Below are 27,026 nucleotides of genomic sequence, written 5' to 3'. Positions count from 1 at the left end.
CTTTTTTGAGGGGCACAAAGTCATTGAAATCCTTACAGCATATACCAATTTGGACTTGTCCCATCTCAAGTGTCCCATAGTTGCTGTGTCCACACAACTAGCACAGACAGAAACCGCAAAATGATCCACCACTAATTGCCCCCTTTGCACCTATTTTTGGCAATAAATTTTAAAAATAATTTTTGCCTTTAAGTAGACACCATGATTTAGAGTTTTGTTTTGATTTTGTTTTGTTTCTTTGTTTTTGTTTTTCTAGACTTCAGCCAGTTGAGGGCAGGAACAGTTACTGAAGAGAACTTCTATACAAATATGGAAGTTGGAAGGAAATTAGGAAAGCTGGGAAAACAAATGATCCACCAAATTTTGCATCTTAACGAATGTGTTCAACTTCTTGACTAACAAAAGACTACAAGACTAACAAGACTAACAAAAGTTGTTCTGTCAAAACTTCCTGAAATGAATACCTCAAGAATCCATACTGTCCCATGCCCCGGATTCCTGCTGTTCTTCCCAAACTGGAATAATGATTTCTTCTCTTTGCTATTTAATCCATCCACTCCCAGCTCAGATCCAGTGTCCTCTGTCCTCCGTCATGCCCATCACCCCCAACCTGCCCCTCAGAGCATACATTCTGGTGTGTCACTGCCCTGCTCAACTCTCAGCTGAAGACCCTCCTATGCCCTTCAGGATTTGGCCTGTTGTTCTAGAGTCAAGAGTCTTTCCTCTCGAAAGAAAGAAAGAAAGAAAGAAAGAAAGAAAGAAAGAAAGAAAGAAAGAAAATCTTTCATTCTCATGACATCCTGCTTCTATCTCACCCAAGCCACTCCCAGAACTCTGAGTCTCAGCTTAAATGGTGCTTCCTCCAGGAAGCCTTCTTGGTCCCCTCCACACTGGACTAGTTTCTCCCACTAGGCCTCCCCACATTTGCTTCCCTTTCCCCTTTGAACTTCTCAATCTACTTCTTATGTCAACAGGACCAAACTGAGCCTTCTTTTCCCTTTCCATAGCCCTCCCAGGATGAGGTCACATCTGAAAAAAAAAATAAACCCATCCCCCAAATAGGCTTGAAAAAGGAAGTTGCAAGAAAGGGTATAAAATAAGACTACTTTACATTTTATTTCTCCACTGTTCATTCCCAGTGTTTCCTCCTGTAGCTGGGGCACAAAAGTACAACAGCACTTGGATTTGGGGTTCCCAAACAGACCAGGTTCAGCCACTCACTGCTGGCAAAATCCTAAAAGCAGAGAGATGAGTAGTAGTGAAAGAAGAAAGGAATTTATTTCAGTTAGGCCAACACCAGGAAGAGAGAAGACTAATGTCTCAAAGACTGTTGCCAAAGTGGCAAAAATACTTACAAGTTTACAAAAGGAAAATGTGGGACAAATCTTGGTGAGTATGTGCAGGTGGTCAGTGAAGGTCAAGGTGATCATTGTCAAAATCACTGTCATGGGTGGAGTCTTGCTGGCTCAAGGCAGTCCTCACTGCCTGGAGTGGTGGGCTGGTCTTGGTTCTCATGAGAGGATGCTTTGCCCACAGGGTTTTTTGCCTGAATTAAGAGAAAACCTGGAAAGCAGACCTTAATCAATTAGAAAGTTTGAGGTCCAAATGGAGGTTATTGAAGTCCTCTTTCACTCCAAGGTGGGGAAACTGACTCATAACTCTCTGCCAGAATTCTCTAAAGAACTCTGCTGCCAAACTCAGTCATGTCAGTCTTTGGGAACTTCTCCTCCCTTCCTTGCTCAACCCTGCACTTCCCCTCCAAACACACTCGGCCTGGCATCTCTGTTTCTTCCAGTTCTGCATCATACCAGGCAGCCCAGTAAAAGCACAAGCTGGGAATGGAATGGAGATAGTGATCAAGCACTTGTGTGTCATTACCTATAATTTAATACTTATCTTTTCTAGAAAGTTTAAGATCTTTAAGGGCAAGGACCAAGTGGGATGATTTCACCAAAGGCTGCCCTGATACATATTTCTTGGTGTAAGATCTATTGTTTTAGAAAACTGAAGTATACACAATAGTTTTATTAACTGTAGTCACCATGTTGTACATTAAGTGACCAGATTTTTTTCATCTTACAGCTGAAAGTTTGTACCCTTCGACCAAAATCTATTTCTTCCACTCGTCAGTACCTGACAACTACCCTTCTACCCTCTGTTTCTATGAGTTCAACTTTTTTAGATTCCACATATAGGTGAGATCACGCAGTGTTTTTCTTTCTGTCTTATTTTACTCAGCATAGTGTTCTCCAGGTCTATCCATATTTTTGCAAATGGCAGGAATTCCATCTTTTTAAGGCCAAATAATATTCTGAATATATATTTTACTCCATATTTTCTTTGTCCACTCATTTATTAGCAGACACTTAGGTTGTTTCCCTATTTCAGTTATTGTGAGTAACCCTGCAATGACCACGAGAATGCAGATATTTCCCTGAAATAGTGACTTTATTTCCTTCTGATAGATACCCAGAAGTGGGATTGCTAATCATGTGGTAGTTCTCTTCGTGTTTCAGTTTCTCATCTCTCCACTAGAGTTTAAAAATCCAGGAGAGAAGGTATCAGGTTAAACTTCTTTTTTTTCCCCCAGCACCTAAAAGAATTCAATATTCATTAGCAGATGCTGAAGAGTAGCAGAATGCCACCCAAAACAGACACTTTGACATAAGAATTATTTTGAGCTGAAGGCAATTGAGAAAAAGCAGTTACAAGAAAAGTTCTCTGCCCTCCCCCTAAATGCTTAAAAGCAAATTAGTTAAATTTATATTTATAAAGATGTCTTCACTGTCCACCAGAAAAAAACAGAAATTAATCACTGGAGATAACTTTGGACCCATATAAGCTCAGAGATATCAGCAGAGGAATCTACACAACAAACCTTGTAAAACTAGCCCTCATCTGCCATTACTGTCCCCAAATATTTACCTCCCCACAATTTGTCACCCCTAAAAACTCAAAATCTTTTTCATTTGTCCTGTTACCTCTGAAGATTTAATATTCTTTTGTTTAAGAAGCTTTATAAGCCTGAGTTTTAACCACCCCTTTGAGTTACTCCTCACTAGGTACTCCTGTGCGTGTGTGTTGCACAGCACATGCTAATAAACTTCTGTTTCTTTTTCTCCTGGTGGTCTGTCTTTTGTTAGTGTAATATACAGGGCCACAGCCAATGAGCCTAAAATGGGTAGAGGGGAAAAAAAAAGGCTTTCTTCCTCTCCCACAATACTCAATGGACTATAAATAAGCAAAAATTATCAAGGTGTTGATTTTGGTGATTTTTCTATTTTCTCACCCATCTTTTCTTTATTTTTGAGAGAGAGAGAAAGAGGAGGGGTGGTGCAGATGGGGGACGGATATTAAGCAGGCTCCATGCCCAGCATGGAACCCCATGCAAAGCTTGATCCCAAGATCCCAAGAGTGTGACCTGAATGGAAATCAAGAATCTGATGCTTACCCAACTAAGCCACCTAGGATCCTCTGCCATTTTGATACCACAACTAGATATAAGTGAAAAAGAAACGGGAGGGAAGTGCTAGGACTCACAAGTGAAATGGTGACCACTTGATTCTTGATTTGAATTTCTTCAATACATTCAAGAGACACTTTAAACAAAATCAAAACCTATCGAAGGTAACTGCAGATATTATGTGAGGTTTATGCAATGCCTTCTACTCACATTCTGAAGCCCCAGAATACTTTGTCCCTGCACACTCACCAAAAGACCAGCATACTGATGATCTCCCTCTTACCAGTTGTTTTTGTTTTTTATTTTTTAAATTAGTGAACTTTATTTTTTTTTAATTTTTTTTTTATAAACATATATTTTTATCCCCAGGGGTACAGGTCTGTGAATTGCCAGGTTTACAGACTTCACAGCACAGTGAACTTTATTTTCTAAAGCAGTTTTAGGTTTATGGAAAAAATGAACATAATATACATATAATTCCAATAGACTCACTTCCCCACTTCAAATTTTCCCTATAGCATCTTGGATTCTTGAGTTACATTTGTTGCAATTAAACAATATTGATACAGTTTTATTAACCATAGTCCATAGTTTATATTAGGGTTGACCACTTGTGTTGTACATTCTTATAGCTTTGACAAATGCATGAAATTACAGTCCCAACATGACAATATCCTGTTACTCCTTTCCCCAACAACCAGTCCTTCTCAATAACTGCTCTTTTTGCTATCCCCATAGTTTTGCCTTTTTCAGGATTTCATAGATTTGGAAACATACTATATATTTAGCCTTTTAGATTGTCTTCCGTATTTCTGGGGCAATATCCAATCAAGGTCCTACCCTGTCTTTTTATAGCTCAGGAGTTTATTTTTTTAATTGTTGAATACTATTCTATTGTATGGATATAACAAAACTGGTTTATCTATTCACCTATTGAAAGACATGTTTTCCAGTTTTAGTAACTAAGCATAAAGCTTCCTTAAATTCTTGTGTGCAGGTTTTTCTGTGGACATAGTTTTCCAGCTCATTTGGTAAATGCTGAGGAGCACCAACGGCTGGATCACATGGTAAAACTATATTTAGCTTCCTAAGAAATGCCAAACTGCAACAATACATTTTTCTGATTGCCATTATCATTTTACCTCTCCTTTTTTTTAGAGCAATGATGTTTTAGAGTTAATCCGACCTACATCAGTCTTACTATAGCCACAAAAACAAAGGGTTATGGAAAAAGGAGGAGCACCTGAACCAGAAAGAAGTGCATATAAAAGTGTGAGCTTCTTGCTTAGCCACTTTCAAGGGAGAGCTTCCTGTTTTCTACCCTGATTTACAGACCACACAGTGTTGCTCTCATGTCACAGCTGGCAGCAGGGCTGGGCAGTCCTGAGCAGAGCCTGGGGCTTCTGAGTTATAGTAAGACATTAGGTAAAATGACTCCTCCAGGGCCAGTCAGAGGGGTATGTGTACTATGCAGCGGTCTGAACACAACATGAATGATGACAAAAAGAATCCTTCCTCTATGTCTCGGTTGACATACATGTAACAGGCAAGTCTGAAATCATCTCGTCTATAATCATCACAGCACAGGGAGCCAGGCGTCATTGTCTATGCCAAAACCCTGAAATCCAACCAAAGCAGCAGTTTTTGAAAACTTCCTCCCTCCACAGACTCTGGCTAACCCCATGCAGAGCATGTGTTCTTGAGTGAAGAGGGCTGAGCTGCGCCGGGATTTGGGGCCACTTGCCACGTAATCTTAGAAACTTTGCTGGCTTCTCTGTCTCCCATTGCCTCCCACCTCCACCATCGGCAGCCAACCTTAAACAGGAATAACATCGAAAACCATGTGAGCCACTCAGACAAAACACAATTTATAATCTCTTAATCACTACCGGGCTAGACAAGCGTCTTCCAACACAAAGTTCCCACACATCCTCCATTCCTTTTATTTCACTCCCACGAAGCCACAAAGTCCTTCCATGGGGACATTGCAAAACCTCTGCAGCAAGAGGATTCAGCCAATTGCATGTCTTCATGGGAGCTTTGGTACAAAACGATAGTGTTTTGGGAAGGGTCCTCCCAAAAGGATTGGGTGACATTGCACAGGTAAGGTATCCACTAAAGACCACTTTGCAGGTGGCACCTCTGTGTAGGTTCTGTTTATGCCAGAAAGCTGGGGACCTGGACCAGGGATCGACAGCTGGCTCCAGCCACAGCAAAATTCAGGTCAATTCTGAGACCAAACGCCAGCACCCTGCCTTCATTTTTCTATTGGGTTCCCCTTAAACTTATGATAAACTAAAAAATTAGTTTTGTATTTTAGGTCAATAGATGTCAAAGGAAGCCTATCCTTCATACTACTGGAGTTAAAATATGGTCCTTCTCCCATTTTTATCCTGAAGGAGTTCCCCTCCACTTGTTTTTATAAGTCACAACAGGGCTTCTTTGGTGGCAAGCCACTGTCTCCTGCTCTCAGACAGAACCTTTGCAGCAAGCCCAGAAGGCACACACATCATCCACATTCCCTCCTGCCCCTGCCCCTGTCCACTCCCCCCCCCAGCAAGTATTGAAGTATAGAGCCTTCAGAAGTACTCTGGATTCCATTACAAAGAAAATCATGAATAATGCATCAGCTCCTCCAGCTTTAATTTAATTTCAATTGGTGGGAGAAAGAAGTGCAGTACTGTGACCAGCTGTCCTCCAGCCCCTGGAGGCTGGGAACCTGGGACTGAGGGACCCAGGAGACCTACAGGCAGTTTGCATGGCTGAGCCTTTCAGCTCAGCAGCCCTGCTCAAGGCTCTGGACCCTAAGATGCAACTCACTGTGGACTCTCCTCCATCTAGTAAGGTTGCAAAACCCAATTTGGAGCTGGCACAGCACATGAACCCAAGAGTTCTAGCCTCCTTTCTCTGTCTTTATAATGCCACACATATTCTAATAAAATGCATGACCTATCCCACAAAATAAGAGATTATAATAAGCATCCACCTAGTCTATAAAAATAAATGGATTTCATGTCTCACAGGCAAAGTCCTGTAGACCTTGGGCACACTGAGGATGACATACAGGCAAATTGTCATCACCATTCACCAAAGGTAAATCATGATAATGGAAAGCTTTTAAGTATAAAACACTGCAATATGTTTTCATTTCTGGGGGAATAGCTTGCATATCTATGCTAGGAATTTTATGTTAAGGTGTAAATGTTGGGAAACGATCGTAAAATTGCCAAGTAAAGAAATTTTCATACATATATACATGAATAATGAATAATTTGACAGTTTAACCAAGTGCTCCATTACTTGGTTAGTAGAAGTGTAGAAAATCCAACTATTCTTAGTAAATAAACATGGAACCAGAAGTGAAGATGGAACCAGAAGCTTTCAGTAAGGTAAGATTTTGAAAATAATCAGGAATGTAAATTTAGCTGGACTTTGGGGCATATCATGTCTTTTTTGTGGCACCAATTTTTCATGTTTGGTAGCAGGAAATGCTTGGTGCACACGCAAGCACATGCATGCAATTGTTTTCAACCTACCCGACTCTGGTTCTTTATATTTTGATCACTAACCAAAGCACTTGCGTTTCTTTGCAGACCAAAACAAAGGCTTAGCACTTTGAGAGTTGTTTTATTTTTACAACCTTGGCAAAGCAAGTGTCATTGATTAAATGTCTGAATTCCAGGAGAGAGAGATAAACTTGGCAGATTCTGGCTTCCCGAGGCTGCTGGACTGGCCCCAACTAAAGGAGAAATTCCAAGGGATGCTTTTTATTTTAATGCCTGCTAATAGATGTCCTGTGGCTTGTCACTGGGTCTGGGGGTGGAGGAGCAACATGTGGGGTGGAGGGATGAGGGTAACACGTGTAGGTACATGGAAATGGCAGAGAGAGAAGGGATCTGGAAGACAGGAATCTGAGCCACTGTCCCATTCATTATTATCTCTTGTGGCAAGCAACATTTGCCCACATCAGGACTTAATAACTATTGTCCTAGCCTGTCCCAATGTTGCAATTCACTTCCTTCACTAGCTTTGTTTAAAAATAATGGACCCAAGTTCCATTTCAGCCCAAGATCACTTTTGGATGCTTTTTACTGTTTTGACGTTGGTATGAACAGCTGGATCCAAGGAGATACAGGCCATCCATGGTTTCGACTTCAGTCCACACTTGGTTTTGATTAATTTATTAACCCACGAAATCCCTTGGGAAGAGAGGCTAGAGTGGGGAAGCACCTGAATTCTTTTGTCTTAATATTTCAGCATTGCTATTCATAAAAACTGCTGAGCCTTCATTCTCTCTCTCTCTCTTGCCAGCATAGGAAAGTAAGCTTTTCAGTATTTGGAAATAAGGGAGGGTAAGTGTGTTTTCAATGTATTTTAGGCAAACACACATGCACGCATGCACACACACTTGCCCGCTCACTGCCCCTGTGTCCAGAGGCTAGGAATTCAGCCTGCTCTCTGAGCCCCTAAATCATGGCAAGTGGAACCTACTTTTAAGTAAGATACATCTAGCTGGGGGAATGGGAGTTTCCTCTTGCTCTTTGAACACCCCCACTCCTGCCCCCGCATCGTTGGGGAAAAAGGGTTAGTGTCAGTTTTATGAGATGGTGAAGCCCTCCCAGTACAAATTCTGCCCTCATTATTATTTTTTGCGGGGGGAAGGCTTTTATAAACTTTAAATAATAAAACTGAAGTGCGCACAACCCTTTGTTAATAAGAGCGCATCTTGTAGCAAATATGAAGCCTTGAGAACAAAGCCAGAGCTATCTTGTCCCCCAGGCCTCTCCACCCAGCATCAAAGAGCCCAACGGCTTGGTTTAACCTGCCACTCCACGAAAACTCAACCACGCAGAGAGAGTCCCGCTTACTCCAACCGCCAAAAGACCAAATTACGGTCTTTCTAGCAACAATCGCCTTCCTCGGGAATCCATAATTTTCAGCTTATGGTAAATCTTCAATAATTTAGATTTCCCGGGGGAAAGTCAATATTAAATTAGGAGGTAATTATATAGCATTTTACATAAAGGCCACATTATTATTGTTACATAAGTGCATTCTTTATTTGGAGAAATGTTAACCACATGTGTACCAACTCAGTCCCCAACAAATTTCCTTCCACAGAAAAGATGAGGGGCACTTACAGCAGTGGTATGATATCAACAGATTCTTTTAAGAGGTGGGGAGATTAAGGAAGCTGACCATTTCCTGGAAGTGTGCTTGATTTTGTTTTCCAAGCTTTCATCCTTGCTCAGGTGATACAAACTGTGTGTCAGCAGCTGAGGAAAGATCAGCAGTTTTATTGCAAAGTGAAAAATGGATCAGAAAACAGCATTTCTCATTAAGTTCTCTTTTTTCCTTTTTCGGTACCCCCCCAATTCTTTTTTTTTTTTTTTTTTTTTACTTAGGTTATGTTAGTCATCACCCAGTCCTGCATTAGTTTTTGATGTCGTGTCCTGTGATTCACTGTTCGTGTATAACCCCCAGTGCTCATTGCAATATGCACCCTCCTTCATAACCCATCACCTCCCCAGTTCTTAAAAATAAATAAAATGACGTCTTTCATTACTAATGATTCTGTAAAATCAATATGTAAAGACATTTAAAAGAACACAGTCATATTTTCAACCAGAGTGGATTCTCCAAGAAAAAAATTCAAAAAGAAAACCACACTCCCTTCTCCTCCCCATTCAATAATAGTTAGTCAAACAACAGATGATGGGTTGCCTGCAGGGTAAAAAGCCTAACTTGCATGTTTGAGCTTAAAGGACTGTAAGTTCCTCAATGTGTAAATAATAAGGGATGGCCGGCTCTCACGGCACAGGCAGCCAGCTTCAGGAAGGGAGTTTGAATGCTTCTTGATGCCAACCAGTCTCCTCTGCAGAGTACATGAGGCACACACGGAAGTTGGGAGTCGGAATGAAATGTGAAGCTCATCGTGGACAACCAAGGCCATGGCATTGCACGCCAGACACCTGCCAGTCCCTGCCCTGAGAGTCTAGATGGAGGGTACCCCCTGAAACTGTGCCTAGTATAGACTGTGTAGCTGGGTGTGTCAGTCCCGAGGCCAGTTGACTCATTTTACAAGTTAAGCAGGGAGACAGATTTCAAGGCAATCTAAGGAAAACGTTTCTGAAAGAGTCAGCTATCAGAGGTGGGACTCGTGCTCAGGAGGCACTGAGGGCTCATTCCAAAGGGTGTTCAAGCAGAGGCTGCTCTACCACCTGGCATGGGCTTCCAGAGAAGGTTTGAAGCCAGCCTCCTCCACGGCACGCCTCTCTGACTATTAACGTCTTTCCCAACCCCGAGACTCAGGAGCCCATCATTCCAACGCAAGTCTTCAGGCTTCTGAACTTGGGATCAAGGCATGGGGTTGAGGGGGACCCTGTACAAAAATGGAAATCAAAACAGCTATTTTGAGAGTGCTCTTACTTAGATACAGGGAGAATAAAGTTGGTGATTCCTCTCTCAGCTGCTACAAAAAATAAATCCTTGTCATACATGCAATTTTCCCCCCTTTTCCCCCTGTACTTGCATCATACCCAACTTCCTCTTCACGCCATTATTTCAGAAATCATCGGCGACTAAGTCACTTCCTCCCTTCCAAGAGCAGTTCGAGAGGTCCTGGCCAAGACCTAAAGGAGGAGGGAGTGGCCTGTGATGTGTGTGTGTGTGTGTGTGTGTGTGTGTGTGTGTGTGCATGCACAGATGTGCAAAAAGGTGTCTATTTTCACAAAATCAAAAAGTTCTCCTAATATGCACACATATCAGTCCAGAGCTACAGTCTGTGAAGATGTGGCAGACCTCCCAGAGGAGCAATGCAGGGGCAGGCAGGCAAGGGGAGGTTGCATCTGCCACAGCTGTCGCGTGAAGGTCCCCATCTACCCTCTCGCTTCTGAGGGAAGTAAAGAACTGGAAAAATTTGAGCCGGAAATACTATTTCACCAGATACTGAACCCAAAGATGTTTTATCTCAGTGACGGGAGTCAAAAGACAGTGTAACAACTTCAAAAGATCATGATTTTTGGACTTCATCATTCCTGAGTTTAAAGCCAGGTCCGCCACCTTGCCAAGTTGACCCATAAGAAAGCTCCACGTTGGACCCCCTGGAAAGACACTGACTCAGGTGGCTTGTTTCAAAACAGTTGCCCAAACCATGCCCTGGATGTCAGAGTAAGAACGGACAAATGTCATGTACTTGACAAGAGGGGTATACGCTTTTTTGACAAGCTCTGTTACCTGCCAGTGGCCACTCACAGATTTCCAGATGACTGCTAACATTGACAGAATTTATCCTTGAATTGGCCTCGTTCAGGCTTTTCCATGTTTTGGACAAAGCCATTGACTTAGCTCTATCGATAATTAAGATACTTGTACTTTCTTGCCAGCATCAAGTTGTGGGATTCATCTGAGACACTTTCCATATGCAAACTTAGGAAATGAACCATTTCCTAAATAATTCAAGCACAAACAGAATGGAAATCTCAAAATACTTGTGTTCCCAGTTATCTGATAATTCCAGGCAGAAGATACACTTTAGCATGAGTCATATCAAGCATAACTCTTGCTTCACCCTGCCTGTGTACAGCGGCTTGTGGCATCCTATGGCATCTGAGTAAAGCCAGAAATGCAAAAGAGGCAAAAAAGCATAACCCCAAGGAAGTATTTCCTTGTCAACCCAACACTGAACTCAAAAGTCAAATGGAGCAGCATTCCTAAACTCTCCATGACACAAGATTTCTTATAATACTCTTTTAAGTACCAAATGAGCTACATTCTCCAGAACAAAGGATGCTAGTAGGGTGTGCAGAATGTGGTGTCCAGTGGTCCTGCCCAAGGGGCACTGGGACGCTGCCCATAATGGGACTGCCAGGCGAATTCCGCATTCTTCCAGGAAACACAGCTTTAGGGAGTGATGTCATAATGCTGTAAATATCAACCAGACCATGTGACCTCCTCCCTCCCAGACTATGCTGACCCTCTCTCTGCATCCCAGCAAGTGGAGAGCAGAAGAGTCGGTTGGTGGGGGAGTGGGGAGGTGGGATCGAGGGTGTCTGACAATAGGGAAGGTGAGAAGGAGAAAACCCACACCCCAACTGCTTTTATGATCATACGTGGCAAAAACAAAATTGAGCCCCTTGAGAACGTTTTGATGTGCATGGTAGAGGCTCCACTCATTTTTCAGGGTAGGAGAAATGCTGGTCCCCAGGTTTGGTCTGTTCCCCTGCCCCAGGAGGTGAGAGAAGAGCAATGTTTCTGCTGGGTCGCGTGTACCAGATGTGTTGCGACAGGAACCCTGTAGCATCGACCTAAGTCTTGCTTTTCACATGTGCAAAATGGGGTGATAAAGTCTGCTTCAGGGACACAGCTGCTGCCCACTGAGGTGGGTGGGCTTGGCCTCCCCAGGATGTTATGTATAAGCCAATCTTCATTTAGAGTTTTTTTTCCCCCAAGACCAATTTTATAATTCTCTTTGCTGTTGTTACCGCTACCCCGCAACCACCTTCTGCAAATAATAGCTTCCTTGTTCTACCTCATGATAGAAACTTGAGCATACAGGAAACGTATAAAGAAGAAAACAAAATCTACCTTCCTGTAATCCAAAGGATACATCGGTAAAATCTTCTTTCAGGCCTTCTTTAACCTTTTTTTTTTTTTTTTTTTTTTTTTACATTTAGGCTCATATTATTTCTATTACTTTCATGTTAATTTTTTTGCATATTATTATGACAATTTTTTCCCATCACTGGTTTTTAAAAATTTGTGACATTTGTGGTTTGTGTGTACATGTGATTATAAAAATAATACACACTGCCTTGAATCTGGCCAATTAATTCCTTCTTGCTTTATGAGAGGAAAAAGAACACTTATAATATCCAAACCAGCCCATGGCCAACGGGAAGGGCCAGTCCCCAGAGTGGGAACAATAATCAAACCTCTCTTAATGAAGCCATACAGCAAGCATAAGGGTTGCATAAAGGGCAACTAGAAGCCCAGGATCTGAATCTATTTCCTGCCTGTGCTTGGGATGGTATGTGATTCTGGATTCGGGAGTCACTGAGCCACTGCTACAACATGAAGGGTAATTCTGAAAGAACCATGCAGCTGGCCAGGAAGCTTGAGTGCCGGAGGTAGTTGAAATGTAGTGTTCCTACTGTACCCACCACAGACATAGTTCTGTGACCCATTTATTGAAAGGTATAGTGGTGTTTAAGAAAAAAAAAAAAGAAAGAAAGAAACAAACAAACAAAGTAAAGAACACGATTTGATAGGAGTTAGTGTCCTTGAATAGAGACTTTATAAACAGTGAGTGGGAAAGTATGCTCAGAATTTGGGAAATAATAATCAAATGATTAATTATAATCAAATTATTTAAAAATAACTACTGGGAAAAATGGATGCCTTTTTCATTGTATTTTTCTATAATTTTCATAAAATTTGAATCATAAACACACATTTTAGTATACAAAGCTTATACAAATATATATCCTGCTTTTTATTTCACTGTATAACAAGCATTTTCATGTGTGATTAAAACTTTCTTGCAAACTCCATTATCATGACAACAAATTATTCCATCATGTGTTTGTACCAGAATTTACGTCATTGTGTTCATGGTTGTTGGGTGGCTTTCCAAATATTGCACAATTATAAATATCTCAGTAACGATTCTCTTTACTTCCAACAAAGAGAAAGCTCCTGGGGAGTTCTGAGGAAATGGTGTGAGTTTTGTTTGAAGGATCTTGCTATGAACACAATGGAAGTTTCAGGAAGATCCTTCTACTTACAACTCCCTGTCAATGGCTGAGTGCATCCACATTATCACACTCCTGGCTAAAACTGGCTTAATCTGCTTGATCTTTGCTAACATGATGTGTGAAATGCCATGGTTTTCATTTGTTTTTATTTCCTTGATTTTGACTTACAAGTGCCTGTGAAACACTTTGTTTTCACTTTTTATTTTTATTTCTTCTGTGAATTGTCTTCATATCTTTTCCCTCTCTGGCCATCAGTGTTTTCATGTCTTTCTTACTGACTGAGTGGTATAAGTTTCTTAAATAGGTTGATTGTTAACCACAAGTTGATTTGTTTACTACATTTGATGCATATACTGTTCATAGCTTGTCTGCCTAACAATATTGTTCGTGGTATTTGTGACACCCAAATATTTTTGATTTTTTTACTGTTATCTGTCTATTTTGAGGGAATTTAAAAAAATAGTTTATGCTTACAAAAGTCTTTTCTCATCTGTTGGTCAGATAGTCATGCCCATTTTCTTAGACCATTTTTGAAATGGTTTTATAAGAGGCTGAGAGAAATACAGAGTTCAGGAATTGTCAGAAGTTCAGAAACCAAAATTTGGAAAGTCAGTTGACCATTAGCTACAGAAGCTGTGTTGGCAAACTGTGGCTGTTGCTGAATGAATTTAGAAGCATAGAACTGCCATCTTCAGAAGGTGAGCTCATACAGTGTCATCAGTGGCTTAAAACTGATTCTGCTGACTGCACCATCCTGCAGTCAAAGAATTGCCAGTCCTCTCCTCTTTGGAATTTGGAATATAGAAAAATTTTATTCTCAATATCTATCCATCTCCTCCCTTCCACATTTGCTTCCCTCTCTTTTCTATTACTATTCTTCTTTCTTTTATGTTCACAGTATATGTTCTGTCTCCTATATCTACTCATGTCCAACTTTCCTGTCAGTCTTCCAGTCAATGGATCTTTCTATGTCTCATCATCTTCCATTGATATCTGTCTCTCTAATATCTACAAATCTATCTTCTGTATCTATGTATCCATTCATCTAGATTGATTCATTATTTCATCTCTTTACATCTGTCCAGTAGTCTATAAGACGTGCCTGGAATTTTATATTATCAATTCAAGTTTGTATAGTGTTGATTCCATATTTTACTATCTATAACATGGGTTTTAATTGACCTTTTGCCTTTTTCAGATTTCTTGCAAATCTTACTTATTTTATTTCAGGTCTGCTAGCATCTCAACCCTGAATCCTGCCCCTCTTCCAAGACCTAAACACAAAGTATGAGTTGATGTCTTGCCTTACCCCACAGACCTGAGTTCAGCAGTCCCTTTGTCTCTTCTGACTATAACTTATTGAGAGTGCTCTTTACCTACTCAGGGACATATCTGAAATGGTGATATTCCTGAATATTTTGGTTCAATTTGCTGTTATTCCCTTTCTGAAAACACCAGACATGAAAACCATAGCTTTGGAATAGGCAGTTTCTGAAATGGTGTTTGTCCCATTCTCTTTCTATTGCTAAGCACATCAGGTGCCACACACATACCACTTTCCACACCTGCTCCAAGCCTGGTTACGTTACCAGGAACTGTAGTCTCAGAATGTTTAAAATTTAGAGATGGTGAGAAGAGTGCATCTCTGTAAGGAATATACATGCCCAGGATATCTCCAAAAGCAGCTGTTGATTAGGATGAGCAGGCTTCTCTGTTTCTGTCTCATGAAGGTTCTGAGACCATGCGGGAGCTGTTGACCATGACAGTGGAAGGGGCTCTCACCCTTACAATGTGTCCTGGTTCCAAGCCTTGTTGAATTCTTTTTTTATGTTTCTTTTCATGTGTTAATAAATATTTGAATGTGCCTGGAGAAAGATTTATAGGGCACTGCTATCAGTCCTAGAAGGAAAATGTCATTTGTGAAGGCTGGATGTTCCATCATATAGACGTACGCTGTGATTTTTATCCATTTCCCTATTGCTAGACTTTTGGTTTCTTCATATATTTTCTCTACAAAGGACATCCTTATGAATAAACCCTTGGCCACATTATAAATTATGTCCCAAGAACATATTTCTAATTTTTTTTCAGATTTCAAATTTCAAATCAGTGAGACAAAGAAATAAACATTTTAAGATTCTTAAAATATATTGGCAAACCACTTTTGAGAAGTTCTTTGCAATTAAAGGGTTAACTAACAGATTTTTCAGAGTACTTATTGCACTTAATTCCTGATAATATTGCTGTTGTTGTTTTTTCTAATAATATAGAGCTGAAAACCAAGCGCCAACCCACACATTTAAAGGGACAAGGGGAGTCTGGGTGGCTCAGCTGTTGAGCATCTGACTCTTGAATTCAGCTCAGGTGAGGATCTCAGGGTCATGGGATTGAGACTCACATGGGGCTCTGAACTCAGCTCAGAGCCTGCTAATCCCTCTCCCTTTTTTTTTTTTTTAATTTTTTTTTTTATAAACATATATTTTTATCCCCAGGGGTACAGGTCTGTGAATCACCAGGTTTACATACTTCACAGCACTCACCAAAGCACATACCCTCCCCAATGTCCATAATACCACCCCCTTCTCCCAAACCCCCTCCCCCCAGCAACCCTCAGTTTGTTTTGTGAGATTAAGAGTCACTTATGGTTTGTCTCCCTCCCAATCCCATCTTGTTTCATTGATTCTTTTCGTACCCACTTAAGCCCCCATGTTGCATCACCACTTCCTCATATCAGGGAGATCATATGATAGTTGTCTTTCTCCGCTTGACTTATTTCGCTAAGCATGATACGCTCTAGTTCCATCCATGTTGTCGCAAATGGCAAGATTTCATTTCTTTTGATGGCTGCATAGTATTCCATTGTGTATATATACCACATCTTCTTGATCCATTCATCTGTTGATGGACATCTAGGTTCTTTCCATAGTTTGGCTATTGTGGACATTGCTGCTATAAACATTCGAGTACACGTGCCCCTTTGGATCACTACATTTGTATCTTTAGGGTAAATACCCAATAGTGCAATTGCTGGGTCATAGGGCAGTTCTATTTTCAACATTTTGAGGAACCTCCATGCTGTTTTCCAGAGAGGTTGCACCAGCTTGCATTCCCACCAACAGTGTAGGAGGGTTCCCCTTTCTCCGCATCCTCGCCAGCATCTGTCATTTCCTGACTTGTTGATTTTAGCCATTCTGACTGGTGTGAGGTGATATCGCATTGTGGTTTTGATTTGTATTTCCCTGATGCCGAGTGATATGGAGCACTTTTTCATGTGTCTGTTGGCCATCTGGATGTCTTCTTTGCAGAAATGTCTGTTCATGTCCTCTGCCCATTTCTTGATTGGATTATTTGTTCTTTGGGTGTTGAGTTTGCTAAGTTCTTTATAGATTCTGGACACTAGTCCTTTATCTGATATGTCGTTTGCAAATATCTTCTCCCATTCTGTCAGTTGTCTTCTGATTTTGTTAACTGTTTCCTTTGCTGTGCAAAAGCTTTTGATCTTGATGAAATCCCAATAGTTCATTTTTTCCCTTGCTTCCCTTGCCTTTGGCGTTGTTCCTAGGAAGATGTTGCTGCGGCTGAGGTCGAAGAGCTTGCTGCCTGTGGTCTCCTCAAGGATTTTGATGGATTCCTTTCTCACATTGAGGTCCTTCATCCATTTTGAGTCTATTTTTGTGTGTGGTGTAAGGAAATGGTCCAATTTCATTTTTCTGCATGTGGCTGTCCAATTTTCCCAGCACCATTTATTGAAGAGGCTGTCTTTTTTCCATTGGACATTCTTTCCTGCTTTGTCAAAGATTAGTTGACCATAGAGTTGAGGGTCTATTTCTGGGCTCTCTATTCTGTTCCATTGATCTAGGGGTCTGTTTTTGTGCCAGTACCATGCTGTCTTGATGATGACAGCTTTGTAATAGAACTTGAAGTCCGGAATTGTGATGCCACCAATGTTGGCTTTCTTTTTCAATATCCCTTTGGCTATTCGAGGTCTTTTCTGGTTCCATATAAATTTTAGAATTATTTGTTCCATTTCTTTGAAAAAGATGGATGGTACTTTGATAGGAATTGCATTAAATGTGTAGATTGCTTTAGGTAGCATAGACATTTTCACAATATTTATTCTTCCAATCCAGGAGCATGGAACATTTTTCCATTTCTTTGTGTCTTCCTCAATTTCTTTCATGAGTACTTTATAGTTTTCTGAGTATAGATACTGTGTCTCTTTGGTTAGGTTTATTCCTAGGTATCTTATGGTTTTGGGTGCAATTGTAAATGGGATTGACTCCTTAATTTCCATTTCTTCTGTCTTGCTGTTGGTGTAGAGAAATGCAACTGATTTCTGTGCATTGATTTTATATCCTGACACTTTACTGAATTCCTGTGTAAGTTCTAGCAGTTTTGGAGTGGAGACTTTTGGGTTTTCCACATATAGTATCATATCATCTGCAAAGAGTGATAATTTGACTTCTTCTTTGCCAATTTGGATGCCTTTAATTTCCTTTTGTTGTCTGATTGCTGAGGCTAGGACCTCTAGTACTATGTTGAATAGCAGTGGTGATAATGGACATCCCTGTCGTGTTCCTGACCTTAGCGGAAAAGCTTTCAGTTTTTCTCCATTGAGAATGATATTTGCGGTGGGTTTTTCATAGATGGCTTTGATGATATTGAGGTATGTGCCCTCTATCCCTAGACTTTGAAGAGTTTTGATCAGGAAGGGATGCTGTACTTTGTCAAATGCTTTTTCAGCATCTATTGAGAGTATCATATGGTTCTTGTTCTTTCTTTTATTGATGTGTTGTATCACATTGACTGATTTGCGGATGTTGAACCAACCTTGCAGCCCTGGAATAAATCCCACTTGGTCGTGGTGAATAATCTTTTTAATGTACTGTTGAATCCTATTGGCTAGTATTTTGTTGAGTATTTTCGCATCTGTGTTCATCAGGGATATTGGTCTATAGCTCTCTTTTTTGGTGGGATCCTTGCCTGGTTTTGGGATCAAGGTGATGCTGGCCTCATAAAATGAGTTTGGAAGCTTTCCTTCCATTTCTATTTTTTGGAACAGTTTCAGGAGAATAGGAATTAGTTCTTCTTTAAATGTTTGGTAGAATTCCCCCGGGAAGCCGTCTGGCCCTGGGCTTTTGTTTGTTTGGAGATTTTTAATGACTGTTTCAATCTCCTTACTGGTTATGGGTCTGTTCAGGCTTTCTATATCTTCCTGGTTCAGTTGTGGTAATTTATATGTTTCTAGGAATGCATCCATTTCTTCCAGATTGTCAAATTTATTGCCGTAGAGTTGCTCATAGTATGTTCTTATAATAGTTTGTATTTCTTTGGTGTTAGTTGTGATCTCTCCTCTTTCATTCATGATTTTATTTATTTGGGTCCTTTCTCTTTTCTTTTTGATAAGTCGTGCCAGGGGTTTATCAATTTTATTAATTCTTTCAAAGAACCAGCTCCTACTTTCGTTGATTTGCTCTTTGTTTTTTTGGTTTCTATTTCATTGATTTATGCTCTGATCTTTATGATTTCTCTTCTCCTGCTGGGCTTAGGGTTTCTTTCTTGTTCTTTCTCCAGCTCCTTTAGGTGTAGGGTTAGGTTGTGTACCTGAGACCTTTCTTGTTTCTTGAGAAAGGCTTGTACCGCTATATATTTTCCTCTCAGGACTGCCTTTGTTGTGTCCCACAGATTTTGAACCGTTGTATTTTCATTATCATTTGTTTCCATGATTTTTTTCAATTCTTCTTTAATTTCCCGGTTGACCCATTCATTCTTTAGAAGGATGCTGTTTAGTCTCCATGTATTTTGGTTCTTTTCAAACTTCCTTTTGTGGTTGAGTTCTAGCTTTAGAGCATTGTGGTCTGAAAATATGCAGGGAATGATCCCAATCTTTTGATACCGGTTGAGTCCTGATTTAGGACCGAGGATATGATCTATTCTGGAGAATGTTCCATGTGCACTAGAGAAGAATGTGTATTCTGTTGCTTTGGGATGAAATGTTCTGAATATATCTGTGATGTCCATCTGGTCCAGTGTGTCGTTTAAGGCCTTTATTTCCTTGCTGATCTTTTGCTTGGATGACCTGTCCATTTCAGTGAGGGGAGTGTTAAAGTCCCCTACTATTATTGTATTGTTGTTGATGTGTTTCTTTGATTTTGTAATTAATTGGTTTATATAGTTGGCTGCTCCCACGTTGGGGGCATAGATATTTAAAATTGTTAAATCTTCTTGTTGGACAGACCCTTTGAGTATGATATAGTGTCCTTCCTCATCTCTTATTATAGTCTTTGGCTTAAAATCTAATTGATCTGATATAAGGATTGCCACTCCTGCTTTCTTCTGATGTCCATTAGCATGGTAAATTCTTTTCCACCCCCTCACTTTAAATCTGGAGGTGTCTTCGGGCTTAAAATGAGTTTCTTGGAGGCAACATATAGATGGGTTTTGTTTTTTTATCCATTCTGATACCCTGTGTCTTTTGACAGGGGCATTTAGCCCATTAACATTCAGGGTAACTATTGAGAGATATGAATTTAGGGCCATTGTATTGCCTGTAAGGTGGCTGTTACTGTATATGGTCTCTGTTCCTTTCTGATCTACCACTTGTAGGATCTCTCTTTGTTTAGAGGACCCCTTTCAAGATTTCCTGTAGAGCTGGTTTGGTGTTTGCAAATTCTTTCAGTTGTTGTTTGTCCTGGAAGCTTTTAATCTCTCCTTCTATTTTCAATGATAGCCTAGCTGGATATAGTATTCTGGGCTGCATGTTTTTCTCGTTTAGTGCTCTGAAAATATCATGCCAGCTCTTTCTGGCCTGCCAGGTCTCTGTGGATAAGTCAGCTGCCAATCTAATATTTTTACCATTGTATGTTATAGACTTCTTTTCCCGGGCTGCTTTCAGGATTTTCTCTTTGTCACTGAGACTTGTAAATTTTACTATTAGGTGACGGGGTGTGGGCCTATTCTTATTGATTTTGAGGGGCGTTCTCTGAACCTCCTGAATTTTGATGCTCGTTCCCTTTGCCATATTGGGGAAATTCTCCCCAATAATTCTCTCCAGTATACCTTCTGCTCCCCTCTCTCTTTCTTCTTCTTCTGGAATCCCAATTATTCTAATGTTGTTTCGTCTTATGGTGTCACTTATCTCTCGAATTCTCCCCTCGTGGTCCAGTAGCTGTTTGTCCCTCTTTTGCTCAGCTTCTTTATTCTCTGTCATTTGGTCTTCTATATCACTAATTCTTTCTTCTGCCTCATTTATCCTAGCAGTGAGAGCCTCCATTTTTGATTGCACCTCATTAATAGCTTTTTTGATTTCAACTTGGTTAGATTTTAGTTCTTTTATTTCTCCAGAAAGGGCTTTTATATCTCTCGAGAGGGTTTCTCTAATATCTTCCATGCCTTTTTCGAGCCCGGCTAGAACCTTGAGAATTGTCATTCTGAACTCTAGATCTGACATATTACCGAAGTCTGTATTGATTAGGTCCCTAGCCTTTGGTACTGCCTCTTGTTCTTTTTTTTGTGTTGAATTTTTCCGTCTTGTCATTTTGTCCAGATAAGAGTATATGAAGGGGCAAGTAAAATACTAAAAGGGTGGCAACAACCCCAGGAAAATATGCTTTAACCAAATTAGAAGAGATCCAAAATCGTGAGGGGGGAGAAAGGGGATAAAAAGAGGTTCAAAAAGGAAGAAAGAAAAAAAAAGAAAAAAAGAAAAGAAAAGAATTTATAAAAAGAAAACAAATAAGAAAAATATAAAAAAGAAAAAATATATATATTAGATAAACTAGTAAAATATCGTTTAAAAAGAAAAAGGTAACAGTTAAAAAAAGAAAATTTACCCGAAGGCGAAAAAAAAAAAAAATGAAAAAGAAAAAAATTAAATTAACTGCAAGACTAAAAAAAAAAAAAAAATCACAGGGAAAAAGCCATGAGTTCCGTGCTTGGCTTTCTCCTCCTCCGGAATTCTGTTGCTCTCCTTGGTATTGAAACCGCACTCCTTAGTAGGTGAACTTGGTCTCGGCTGGATTTCTTGTTGATCTTCTGGGGGAGGGGCCTGTTGTAGTGATTCTCAAGTGTCTTTGCCCCAGGCGGAATTGCACCGCCCTTATCAGGGGCGGGGGTGTGTAATCCGCTCGGGTTTGCTTTCAGGAGCTTTTGTTCCCTGAGCGCTTTCCGTAGAGTTCTGGAGGACGGAGAATACAAATGGCGGCCTCCTGGTCTCCGGCCCGGAGGAGCCGAGAGCCCAGGGCCCCACTCCTCAGTGCGCCCTCAGAGAACAGCGCCCAGTTACTCCCGTCTGCCTGACCTCCGGCCGCGCTCCGAGCTCACGGAGCCTGCGACCGGTTCAAGGTCACCCCGAGCTGCGAGCTTACTGTCGGCTCTGTCTCTGTAGCCGGCTTTCCCGTTCCAATACCCGCAAGCTCTGCGACACTCAGACACCCCCGATCCTTCTGTGACCCTGCGGGACCTGAGGCCACGCTGACCCCGCGTGGGCTTCGCCCTGGTTTATCCTCTGGAGCGATGTCCCTCAGCGGAACAGACTTTTAAAAGTCCTGATTTTGTGCGCTGTTGCTCCGCCGCTTGCTGGGAGCCGGCCCCTCCCCCCCGGGGTCTATCTTCCCGTCGCTTTGGATTCACTTCTCCGCCGGTCCTACCTTTCAGAAAGTGGTTGTTTTTCTGTTTCCAGAATTGCTGTTCTTCTTCTCTTCGATCTGCCGATGGATTTTCAGGTGTTTGCAATCTTTAGATAAGCTATCCAGCTGATCTCTGGCTAGCTGAAGTAGTCTCAGCCTGCTACTTCTCCGCCATCTTGACTCCTCCTCTGTCCCTCTCCCTTTGCTCCTCCCCCCACTTCCCTGCATACTCGCTCTCTTTCTCAAGAAAATAAATAAATAAAATATTTTTAAAAAATAAATAAGGAGACAAAGGTAAGGAATAAGCAAAAGAGTAAATTTGGTGGAGTGTATACCCTCAAGAATTTTATACTCCAGTGGGAGAACCTTGGTGCTACAGGTGCCTTGGAAAAGAAGAAATTAAAAGCCTAAGTCCTGAAGCTACAAGGCGGTACTCATTGGAATAGCAGAATCTGAGCTAAGGCTGGCAGAGGGAACAGTCTTATCCAAAGGAAGAGCTTCTTAGGCAGAAGAAAGATGGTGTGCCACCCACCCTGAGGCCAGCACAAGTTGAGAACTTGAGAAATGGAAAGCTTGAAATAAAGTGTGCCCATGAGACCCAAGGGCAGAGGCAGAGTTGCAGAGACTTGTGGAGAATTTAGATGTTAATTATGATTAGCCACTTTTAAAGAATTTTGTTAAGCACAGTAAGCATGGTCTAGTGGATTTTCATGCATTTTTTTTTCTGACATCTGGTATAGACTAAGGGAGATTATATTTACAAAAACAACTCTACTGGTTAAGGAGTAAACAGACCATGAGGGGCAAGAATGGAGACACAGAGCTCTGTTGGTGGTTATTACATGGCTCAGAAAGTAATAAAAAGCAATTAAGGTGGTGAGAAAATCCACCACATTTGAAATAAAAATCAACAATAAATGATTACTTAGTAGAAGTATTTCCCATGCAGTATTTGGGGCATACTTATGCTTAACATCTTCATTGTTTACCTGAAATCAAAATTTAACTTGGTATCCTGTATTTTTACTTGCTGTAAATGTCCCCAACATGAGCCATTTCAATAATTTTGGTGGAGGAAGATTCCATTAAGAAGACTGAGACAGGGCACTTCGGTGGCTCAGTTGGTTAGGCAACAGCCTTTGGCTCAGGTCATGATCCCAGAGTCCTGGATCGAGTCCCCCATCAGGCTTCCATCTCCAAGGAGAGTCTGCTTATCCCTCTGAACTTCTTCCCTCTCACGCTCTCTTTCACTGTCTCTCTCTCAAATAATTTTTTTTTAAATCTTAAAAAGAAGAAGAAGATGACGACGATGATGACTGAGATCATTTGGTGTTACAGGAAGAAAATCAGGTGTGTTGCTTAATGTTGTGTCGCTGGTTGGGCTACAGTATCCAGATATTGGTCAAATATTATTCTAGATATTTCTTTGAGGGTGGTGGTTTTGGATGAGGTTAATGTTGAAATTGACAGACTCTGAGTAAAGCAAACTGTTCTCTATAATGCGAGTGGTCCTCATTAGGTAAAGCCCCAAGGGGAAACAAGACTGACTTCCACCCACCAAGAAGGAATTCTTCAGTAGAGGATCTTTGTGGATTCGAATTGCAGCTTTAGCTCTTCTCTAACCCTCCAGCCGGCCTGTTGGCCCACCTTACAGATTCTGCACTGGCCTCTTCCATAATCTCATGAGCCAATTCCTTACAGTAACTCTTCTCATTTCTCTCCCTCCTCCCTCTCTCCTCACCCCTAATCTGTAGATGGATGGATAGAGAGATGGATAGATAGATAGCTGTTTTATTGTTCTTTTTTCTCCAAGACACCAGTTGTATGGGGTGTCCCAGGAACAAAGAAAAGAAAGGTTGGAAGCAGTAAAAAATTAACTTGGCATAGGTAACTTACTGGCAACTCTGATCTAAGTCATGTTATAAAAAAACATGGTATATTATTGTTTTATTTGGGTTTATTTGACTACTTGTGAAATTCCTGGTTTTTCATAATTAATAACAATTTCTAAGTTCTTTAGAGCTCTAGCTTGGCAGGATTGTGGCAGGACCTTTCTTTTCTGACCCACATATCTATGATCTAATTGTGGCAGATGCTTTTGGTGTCCCATTGGACAAATAAATATAATGCCAGGTATCAGTAAAGGCTATGATGAAAAGCAAGATAAGCAGAAAGGAAGAGGACAGGCAAGGACCACTATTGTAGAAAAGATGGTCTCTGGAGAGACAACATCTGAGCAGAAATCTAAATAAAGTAGATGAAAGAGAGAGGGCACTATCTGGAGGAAGATCCCTAAAGCCAGAGAGCAGCCATGCAAAGGCCCTGAGGCAGAAGCATCCTGTCTCCGGCCATCTCCTTGCCGGTACTGGGGACAGGTAGTAAATTGCAATGGAAAGAGCTTAAGAGTCAGCATCGTGGTGAGTTCTTGCCCCAACCCTGCCATTAACCAGCTGCTTCAAGTGGAACAACTCCCTTCTCATCTTTCAGTATCAGTTTCTTAATCTGAAGAACCAAGGGGGTGGATAAGTGATTCTTTCAGGTCCTGGCCAGCTCTTACACCCTATAATTCTAAAGGTGAAGGAATGCTGTCATTGTCATTTTTCCCCTCAGCAGGGTTTTATTTTCTAGGATTGCAGCTTCACCCGACAGCCTTGACTTGCCAACTACACTTTTACTTTCCAACAGGTAGGGAAATATTTTTGCTAGAGCTCAGACACTGGAAAACAACATTGTATGATGCAGGACGCTTGGTCTGGGGTGAGTAGACAAGCCCGATGTCCTCCCCACATGCTGGACTCTGGCACGAGTTTGTACAATTCTATGAAAGGCAAGACCAAGCAGGACACTGTTTTTCCCAGAGAAATGATTAGACTACGAGAGAAAAAAAAAAACAAAAAACAAAAAAACGGAGCCATGTAATTTATGGCTTGTGTTAACAGTGAGTGCAGTCAACACGCAAAGCCATCTCTCTGTCCGATAAGAAGTTGCTTTGGAGACGGACCTTGCACAAAGCATAGACATAACAGCACAGAGATGGAGACACATTCTCCTTTGTCATTAGACAATTAAGAGCTTTTGGAGGAAAAACAAATGTCTGAGTTCTCTTTAATGACTGCTGTGCAAAATGAAAGAACACTTTTGCTTTATTCTGTGGTAGAATTTGCCAAAATCCTGAGCTTTTTTATTTTACTCTGGCTAAAAAATAAGAAAAATTGGCTCAAATGAAGTCTTCCTGCAATTTTTTTTTCAGGACAAAGAAGAAATTTGAGCATGAAGAACAATATGCAAATAGGTTAATGAGTGAAGAAGAATATGGATTTCTGCATTATGGCCCTGGGCAGGCTGGACAGAAGCATATTAGGGAGCATTCTCTTACTTCCTCTGAACTAAAAGACTAGGAAAACCCTGAAATTATCTTGCATGAAAACCTGCATCTTCTGGCCAGGGGGGAAGGAAATGACCTTTCCAGGCTTCCTCCAGTCTGTTTACAGACCTAAGGTCAAGACTGGAAGGGCTGGTGGATTCTCAGCATCTCCCCGAAGCTGTGGGAAGGTGATCAAAGGATGGAAATTTGCATGCAAAGCAATAGATATTCAAACCCACGCCACCCCCCTCCATGTAACAGAGAAGATAAAAGCTGTTTCCTTTCAAAGCTTCAGGTTAAAGATGGAAGAATCAGCCAACATGTAATCGTATAGTGGGGCACTCAGAAAGGCTGGAGAGGAGAGAAGGCAATGATATCCAAATATCAATCTGCACTTAAGGGAAAAAAAAAGAAATTAACCCCTGTAAAATGACATTGAAAAAGCCAGGAAATTATTCTAAGATTCTCAAAGGAGGGGGTGGTTTTGACTCCATCCCAAGGAACAATTTGACAATGGAGACATTTTGGGTTGTCACAGCAGGGAGCAGGAGGGGTGCTGCTGCTGTGTAAAGGGTTAAAGGGTACCAGAGATGTTGCCAACTATCCCACAGTGTGCAAGACTGTCTCCACGACAATGAAGATCCAGCCCCAAAGGTCAAGAGTGCCATGGTTGAGAGTTCTGGGTCTAAAGATTCCATGCTGGTCCTGTTTTTACATTGTGTCTAGGCAGCATGTTTCACTAGTTCATTATGAGCATTCCCAGGGAACTCCTACCCCCAACCTCAAAGTGAAGCCCCAGGGCTTTTCCTTATTCAGTTTAGTGCTGGTAACTGCTTGGCCCAGTCTGTTAATTACAAGAGCCGTTCCACCAAAGAAGACCCATCCAACAGAATAATCCCTGTCCAGGGCTAATTGATTCCCCCAAGAAGCTCATATCTGCTGTCTTTGCGGTCAAGGAGAGCCGATTTATGAGGCAGTTAAAGCCTATCTGTGTCCTTCTTTGTAAATAAATTGTTTAGAGTTCTCAGATTTCTATCTCAAGAGTTACAAAGTTTATCAGGCCCTGCTGCAGTGTTGTTCCAAATAGGATCCTGCAATTATCACTCAATTGCCGCCTTGGAAATGAGACAGTCAGGCGCCACTGGCATGGCCCCAGGACAGCATTCTGCTCAGAGATACCTATCAGGGAGAGTCTTCAACTTGATGCTTCCAACAGGGCATGGAACATTCTTCTTAATAAACTTCTGTGTGTCCTGGGAGGGTTGATGAGATGTCAGCGGCAGACCACAGATGGGCCCCACCTTGCTGTCCTGAGCAGGTCCTTGGAGACCCTGCAGGGCACCAGAGGTTGACATGCTACCGTTTGCTAAGACTGGGACACTTGGCCCAAGGGAGATTTTATTAAAAAAAAAAAATTTACTTGGTCTTTTAATGACTTGGTCTATTTAAGTGTGGTTGGGAAACATAGCTATATTTCAAATTACCAACAATATTCCTAAAAATGCTAGGCCATACGAGGCTCTATCTTTTTTTCCTATTCTCATTATCAGTCACATTGAGAATGTGTGGGCTACACTAAATTTCCACATTTGATTTGTTTGTCACTAATAGTATCCACAATGAGAAAGACATTTAACAGCTTGAAAATGTTGCTTCAGTTATTTTTTTTAAGTTTATATTTTTATGGTTCTTTGGATTAGGAAGAAAATTAGAATAATCTGTTGAAGAAAACTAAAATAATCTCTGATTAATCACTTAGTATTTGCATGCACTCTTCTGGCCTATGAATGCATTTATTTATAAATTTGATTTATACA

The 27,026-nt window shown here is 41.0% G+C and overlaps 1 long non-coding RNA gene across 1 annotated transcript in view; it reads right to left on the bottom strand.

Moving 5' to 3' along the window:
- Positions 1 to 1,092: 1,092 nt before the first annotated feature.
- The window catches only part of LOC309862581, a 46,265-nt gene continuing 20,331 nt past the window's right edge, over positions 1,093 to 27,026 (bottom strand). Inside the window, exons 2-3 of the long non-coding RNA XR_014310592.1 lie at positions 1,356 to 1,563; positions 1,093 to 1,234 (exon numbers count right to left, since the gene is read on the bottom strand). This is a non-coding gene — a long non-coding RNA (uncharacterized lncRNA). The remainder of the gene's footprint in view (positions 1,235 to 1,355; positions 1,564 to 27,026) is intronic.

Source organism: Mustela nivalis, assembly GCF_964662115.1.
Source record: "Mustela nivalis genome assembly, chromosome: 1".
Taxonomy (NCBI): domain Eukaryota; kingdom Metazoa; phylum Chordata; class Mammalia; order Carnivora; family Mustelidae; genus Mustela; species Mustela nivalis.
This window is presented reverse-complemented; position numbering and strand designations above follow the sequence as displayed.